The 7,357-nt window shown below is 41.0% G+C and overlaps 1 non-coding gene across 1 annotated transcript; it reads right to left on the minus strand.

Moving 5' to 3' along the window:
• Positions 1 to 6,950: 6,950 nt before the first annotated feature.
• LOC142423536 (U6 spliceosomal RNA) lies at positions 6,951 to 7,057 on the minus strand. The gene has a single exon (XR_012779167.1). It is a non-coding gene; the product is annotated as a U6 spliceosomal RNA (small nuclear RNA).
• Between the last annotated feature and the right edge of the window lie 300 nt (positions 7,058 to 7,357).

Raw genomic sequence — 7,357 nt, forward strand, 5'->3', positions numbered from 1 at the left:
CCAAAGAAGATAACTCCTTCATAGGCCAGTGGCAAATTAAGTATTTTCTGTGGAGCAATTGAGATTGATAGAGGGTCTGGGAACTCAAGAAAGCCTGAAGAAACCTCTTCCTGATAGATCCTTACTTTCCTGGTTCCCATTCTCTTATGGCCTTATTTTTCTTTGGATTCTGTAAAGTTTCCTATGTGAGTCTGGGCACTTTAGAGAAACAAATCCACAGAAACTCATGTATAAGAGAGAGTTTTATATAAAGTGTAAGTGCACATCAAGAAAACATCCCAACCTAGTGCTGCCCAAGCCCACAAGTCCAACATTCACCCATATGTCCAACACCAAACCACAAAGTCCTCCTCCATCTCACAAAACACACACAATGATGCTGACTGCAATAGGAAAGCCGAATCAGTGAATATATAAGCATCTTAGTGCTGGAAGGGGTCTCCACATGGCTGCTTCAGCACCCAGGGCTGCATCAGGGTAGGTCCATGTGGCTTCTCCTTAGGGATGTCTTGCAGGAAGTGAGCCTTGCCAGCTGAAGCAGGGAACTGGCTAAGGCAGCTGCACCCTGGTGCAACCATGAGAAAAAGCAAGAGACCCGAGAACTAGAAAGGTGAGGCTCACTGAGCCATTTATCTCTCCGCCCTTTGATTAACCCCACATGTGTTTATTGGCCAGGTTGGCACCATAAACTTTAACTAACTCATTTCCCCTTGCTTCGCCAAGTTTATAATTATTCTGTTAGCTTAAGCCAATTTGAATTCATTTCCATCATTTGAACACAAATGACTTTACTAAGTCTAAGGACAAGAAAGCCATCGTTTTGAAGAGGGTCTATCTGATGTTGAGTGTGAAGGAGACTCGGAACTTTGCTCACAGTGGTTGGGATTTCCCAGATGCTGGGCTGTCCTACCAATGACTTGCTGCTGGGCCCGTTGGTTGTTGCTATAATCTCAAAGTGTGGATCTTCCAAGGATTCTATTCGAGTGACGTGCCATTTACCAGGAACACATACACAGACCAAGAGGCAGCTGTTTAAACAGAACCATGGGGGTGTGGCGCGGTTTAAAATCAGGAAAACTGAGTGTCAGGGTGGTATCCTGTGACCATATTTACTCAATCTGTATACTGAGCAAATAATCTAGAAACCAGGCTTTATGAAGAAAATGGCATGAAAACCGAAAGAAAACTAATCTGTGGTACGCAGACGCCACAGCTTTGCTTGCTGAAAGCGAAGAGGACTTGAAACACTGATGAAAATCAAAGACGTCAGCTTGCCGCATGGGTTACTGCTGAACATCAAGAAAATACAAGTGGCAGTTCTACCCTGTCCGGTAGGGTTGTTACGAGTCAGCATCAACTGTTGTCTAGACACACCGAAACCAAATCCGCCGTCATCCAGTCAATTCCGACCCATAGCTGCCCTAGATAGGGTTTCTGAGATTAGAAATCGTTACAGAATATGGTGGGGAGGTTTTATGTTAACTTGCAGCTGTGAAAGCAGGCGTGGAGTCCACAGGAGTACGAGTAGTACTACTAGTAGTTGTCCTAGTAGTGGAATCTAGCCTTTCAGTCAGGTCACGGCCCGATATGTCTCCACGCCTGCGTAGCCTTTTCATAAGAGAGATGCTGAGAACTAACATACACACACACACTCTCTCTCTCTCTCTCCCTCCCTCCCCCATGACTTTCCTCCTCCTTGCTTGGATTCTGAACCTGGCTCTGGGTCCAGGCCAGCAAACCTGCTGTCCCTGAGAGCTGTTGGTGTCCTGCCATGCTTCCACAAATCTCGGATCCACATGACTCTGCACCAGCTGGTGATGTCCCAGCTTCCTGGTTTGGCTTCCTGTTTCATCCATGGGCACCTGCATGGGTCTGAAGAGAACTCTGGCTAGCAATGAACCCAAGGACTCAAGTTGGACTGGACTGGGCTGCTTTCTTGATGTAAAATTCGTTTTTGACATAACGGTCTTTCTTCTACAAGAAAAAAACAAACTAAAAATCCTCACAATTGGACTAGTAAGTACTAACATGATAAACAGAAAATCTTCATGTTGAACTCTTGACTGCTGTTTCTAGTAGCATTGAGTGTGGATCCAAGCAACCCCAAATCCTTGACGATTTCAGTTTTTTCACCATTTGTCACCATGTTACTCTTGGGTGGGTTGTAGATTTGGGTTTCCTTTACATTGAGTTGCAAGCCATACTGAAGGCTGCAATCCTTGATCTTCATCAGCAACTGCTTCAAGACTTCTGTGGGAAACTGAGGGAAATATGATGAGGACTATATTCCCAAACTTATAACAGAGGGAATCTGGAAAGCTGGTATTCCACGTTAGGAAAGCCCCTACTTTGGTAAATTAGAGGTAAAGTCCAAGTACAGTATCCTGCTTTAAAAATGACCCCCCCCACACACACACCAAAAAAAAAATCATTCCCACAGATTCTTCCTTTAACAGCTATTCTGCCTTGAAGTGAGCACATGTGTGATTCTATCTCCCTGTAGAAGCAAACATTATCCTTTTGATTTCTCTTCTTGCCGTGCCACTCAAACCCCCTGTACCTTCTCCCAATGTAGGTATTAGGTTTCCTCACCTGTGAGCTCAGGGACATTAATGTAAATGCCACTCACCTTGTTACATATGTAACTACTTAAGGCTAATGACAATTGTCCCAAGATAGTAAAGGCGCTTTCTCACACCTCCTGGTTCCATTCGGTCTATCAAGAGGAACTGAGGTGAATGTCTGACTCCTTAATTCTACTCTCTCGCCTATCGAGACTTTATTATAACCTTTATATATTATCACCATACATTTGTGCCTTCTGCCCCTTCAGTTATCGGAGGCTGGTTTCCTCTGACAGTCTTCCTCAATTTCAGCAAGCAAGATAGTGTCATCCGCATATTGGAAATTGTTAATAAGCCTTCCCCCAATCCGATGCCTTCCACTTATAATGCAGTGTTTCTGGTTATTTGCTTAGCGAGAGGATGCAACCCTGACACACAATTTACTGTATGCCATTCAGTATGCCTTTGTTCTGTGTACACAACTGCCTCTTGATCCATGTACAGGTTCCTGAGCGCAACGAAGTGTTCTAGAATTCCCATTTTTCTCAACGCTATCCATAATTTCTGATGATCCACACAGTCAAATGTCATCACGTAGTCATTTAAATGCAAATAAACATCTTTCAGGCATTCTCTGCCTTCAACCAAGATTCATCTGACATTAGCAATGATGTTTCTCTTTCCACATCCTCTTCTGAATCTAGACTGACCCTCTGACAGCTCCCAGTCAATATACTGCTGTAACTCTTGTTGACTAATCTTTAGCAAAATTGTATTTACATGTGATATTGATGATATTGTTTTATCATTTGCACATTCTGTTGGGTCACTTATCTTTGGAATGAGTAAAAACCTGGATCTCTTCCAATCATTTGGCCAAGTAGCTGTCTTCAAAATTTCTTGACATAGACTAGTGAGTGATCATTTGTTGACACATTTCCATTTGTATTCCATCAATTCTTGGAGTCTTGGTTTTGGTTAATGCCTTCATTACCATTGGTTCTGGATCACATGTTACCTCTTGAAATGGATGCCGGCTGGTTCTTTTTGGGACAGTGATTTCTGTGTATTGTTTCCATTTTCTTTTGATGCTTCCTGCATCATTCAATAGTTTGCCTATAAAATCTTTCAATATTGAAATTCAAGGCTTGGATTTTTTCTTCAGTGCTTTCAGTTTAAGATATGTTGAGTGTGTTCTCCCTTTTAGGTTTTCTGATCCGATGTCTTTGCACATTTCATTATAGCCTTTGACTTTATCTTCTTGAGTTGTCCTTTGAAATTTTCAGTTTGGCTTTTTGACTTCATCATTTCTTCTATTTGTCTTCGCTACTCGATGATTAAGAGCAAGTTCCAGAGTCTTCTGACATTCACTTTGATATTTTCTTTCTTTCCTTTTTCTTTTTAAAATCATTTTATTGGGGGCTCATACAACTCTTATCACAATTCATACCTACATTTGTACATTCGTTACCCTCATAATTCTCAAAACATTTGCTCTCCACTTAAGCCCCTGGCATCAGCTCCTCATTTCCCCCCTCCCCCCTCCCTACTCCATCATGAACCCTTGATAATTTATGAATTATTATTTTGTCATCTCTTGCCCTGTCCAATGTCTCCCTTCACCCACTTTTCTGTTGTCTGTCCCCCAGGGAGGAGGTTATATGTATATCCTTGTAATCAGTTCCCCTTTTCCAACCCACCCTCCCTCCACCCTCCTGGTATCGCCACTCTCACTCCTGGTCTTGAAGAGATCATCCATCCTGGATTCCCTCTTTCCTGTCTTTTTCATGAACTTTTGCTTTCCTCATGGATGATGTTCTTGATGTCCTCCCACAGCTCATCAAGTCTTCTTTCATTGGTGTTCAATACATCAAATCTTTCTTGAAATGTTCTCAAAAGGCAGGTAGGATATACTTGAAGTTGTCTAGGACTCTGTGGACTTGTTTTATTTTCTTCAGCTTCAACTTGAACTTACAGATGAGAACCTGATGGTCTCTTCCAGTCAGCCCCCGGCCTGGTTTAGCTGCTGAGATTGAGCTTCTCCATCATCTCTTCCCACAGATGACTTCAATTGGGTTTCTGTGTATTCCATTTGAAGAAGACCACACTGTTTGTGTTGTTGAAAAGGGGTATTTGTGGTGAAAACGTCTTAAAGATTTCAAAGCAGGACATGCAAAATTCTATCATGCAATCTCCAACTTGGTTTTTATCACCAAGACCATAATTTCCAACTATGATTCTTTCCTCTTTGTTTCCAATTTTTGCATTCCAATCACTAATAGTAATTATCAATGCATCTTAATTGCATATTTGATCAATTTCAGACTGAAGACGTTGGTAAAATTCTTCGGTTTCTGCATCAGTAGCTTTAGTGATTTGGTGCCTACATTTGAACAATAGCTGAATTGACTGGATTTACGTTGTGTGCTGATATACATTCTCCTATCACAGACAGCATTTTACTTCAAGATAGATCTTGAAATGTCCTTTTTGGCTATGAATGCCACACCATTCCTCTTGAGTTTGTCATCCCTGGCATAGAAAACCATACAACTTTTGAATTAAAAATGGCCAATGCCAGCCCATTTCAGCTCTCCAGCATCTAGGGTATCGGTCTTGATGCATTCCATTTCATTTGGACTCCTTCCAATTTTCCTAGATTCACACTTTGCACATTCCAAGTTTCAATTCTTAATTAATGTTGTGTAGCTGGTTCCTCTCATTTTGAGCTTTGTGAAGGTCCCACAGGCTGCTGCTGGCTTTACTCCATCACATCATTGTGGTCCACTCTGAGTAGCCAGCTCGCCCTCAGCCATATTTTAAGTGCCTTCTGACCTGAGGGGCTCACTTTCTGACATTGTCCTGCTTCTATTTGTGGGGCTCTCTGTGTCTCACAATGTTGCAATGCTACCCATAACGTTTTCAGTAGCTAATTTCTCTGAAACGAACAACTTATTCCTCCTTCGCAGTTTATTTCCTTTAGTTTGGAAGTTTCTGGAACGTGTTCATTTTGGGGGACTGTACTGATGTTTAAAATACCAGTGACATAGCACCCAGCATCACAGCAACACACAAGCCAGGACAGTGCAACAAAATGACAGACAAGTGGTGGGCTTGTGAATGCAATCCTGTGTGAAAGTAGTTTTCTCTGTCATGTTAATGAGGGGATGACTGTGTAAGATGTGTCCTAAACCGAATCACGTATGAGTTACAAAATCTGAGATTAGACATAGAGGCACAGTCAATGGAGGAAGAAAAAGGTCAAATACAAGGCAAACCACCAACGGTTACTGATAAGCAAGGAATTGACCTGGCGAAGACCCTGATTTGGATGTTAGCTTTCAGAACAAATTTCTATTCAAAACCACTCTCTTATGGTATTTCTATTTAGAAGGTCACTAAGACATTGGGGGAATCTACTGACCAGAGAAACCCTCCAAAAACTCACTAGTTACTTACTCCAAGGACATCATTGCAGATATGCCTAAAAAATATTACCACAGAATAATTTAGATTTGTGGAAAATTGAAGACAACCTTATTATATATTTATAAATTGATTAAATAAATTATGTGAATGAAATACATAAATTATATTGGCAAGGAATATTGCTCATAATTATATTATGCAATGTAAAAGCTGGCTTAATTTTACAATGAGAATATAAGTATGTATTAATTGCTGTTAAAACAAGAACTAAAAGAACAATGTCAGCTTCATTTATACATACACACACAGGGTGAGGGAATATGTATGCATATGTCTGTATACACACACACATCGAAGGACATTCATGAAACTATCAACTTTGGTTATTTAATGGGATGGCAGGTTATGGCAATATTTCCATTTTCTCTTTACCATTTGAATTCTTTACATGTATTTACAACAAACATAGGGAAAAGTTGAGCTTTCTAAAGGACATTTTTACTTTTTAAAGGACTTTTAAAGTAGCCTCCCCAAATTACCAGCCTGTTAAGGTAGCCTCACCCCTTGCTACCTAAACTGGTTCTTGGATCTGTTGCATGAGCCCAGTTTTTAAAAGTGTAGGCTCTCACTTCATATTTACTGAACTCGAACCTGAATTTTCTTTTTTTTCCCCAATCATTTTATTGGGGGCTCGTACAACTCTTATCACAATCTATATATACATCCATGTATCAAGCACATTTGTACATCTGTTGCCATCAGCATTCTCAAAGCATTTGCTTTCTACTTGAGCCCTTGCTATCAGCTCCTCATTAAAAAAATCATTTTATTAGGGGCTCATCCACCTCCTATCAAAATCTATACATACATCGATTATGTAAAGCACATTTGTACATTCGTTGCCCTCATCATTCTCAAAACTTTTGCTCTCCACCCAAGCCCCTGGCATCAGGTCCTAAATATATGGAACGCTTCACGAATTTGCGTGTCATCCTTGAGCCGGGGCCATGCTAATCTTCTCTGTACCGTTCCAATTGTAGTATATGTGCTGCCAAAGAGAGCACAACATTTTCTTTTTAAAGTAGTTTTGTTGGTCTATACTTCACCTATCGTACACTTTATTCATTCATATTCAGAGGGTGTGTACAGTCATCACCACAATCAGTTTCAGAACATTTTCTTCTCATGCTCATTGTTGCTAGTTCCCTGTCCCCCCACCTCCCATTCTCCCCTTCCAGGCTGCAAGGCATTTGTAATCTAGTTATTGTCTCTATAGATTTACCTGTGCTGGATTTCACTTACAGAAAATCATATAAAACGCAAACAGGAAGCAAAGAGCAGCAGCAGCAAAAACCCAGCAACAA

The sequence above is a fragment of the Tenrec ecaudatus genome, chromosome 12 (genome assembly GCF_050624435.1).
Source record: "Tenrec ecaudatus isolate mTenEca1 chromosome 12, mTenEca1.hap1, whole genome shotgun sequence".
In the NCBI taxonomy this organism is placed as follows: Eukaryota; Metazoa; Chordata; class Mammalia; order Afrosoricida; family Tenrecidae; genus Tenrec; species Tenrec ecaudatus.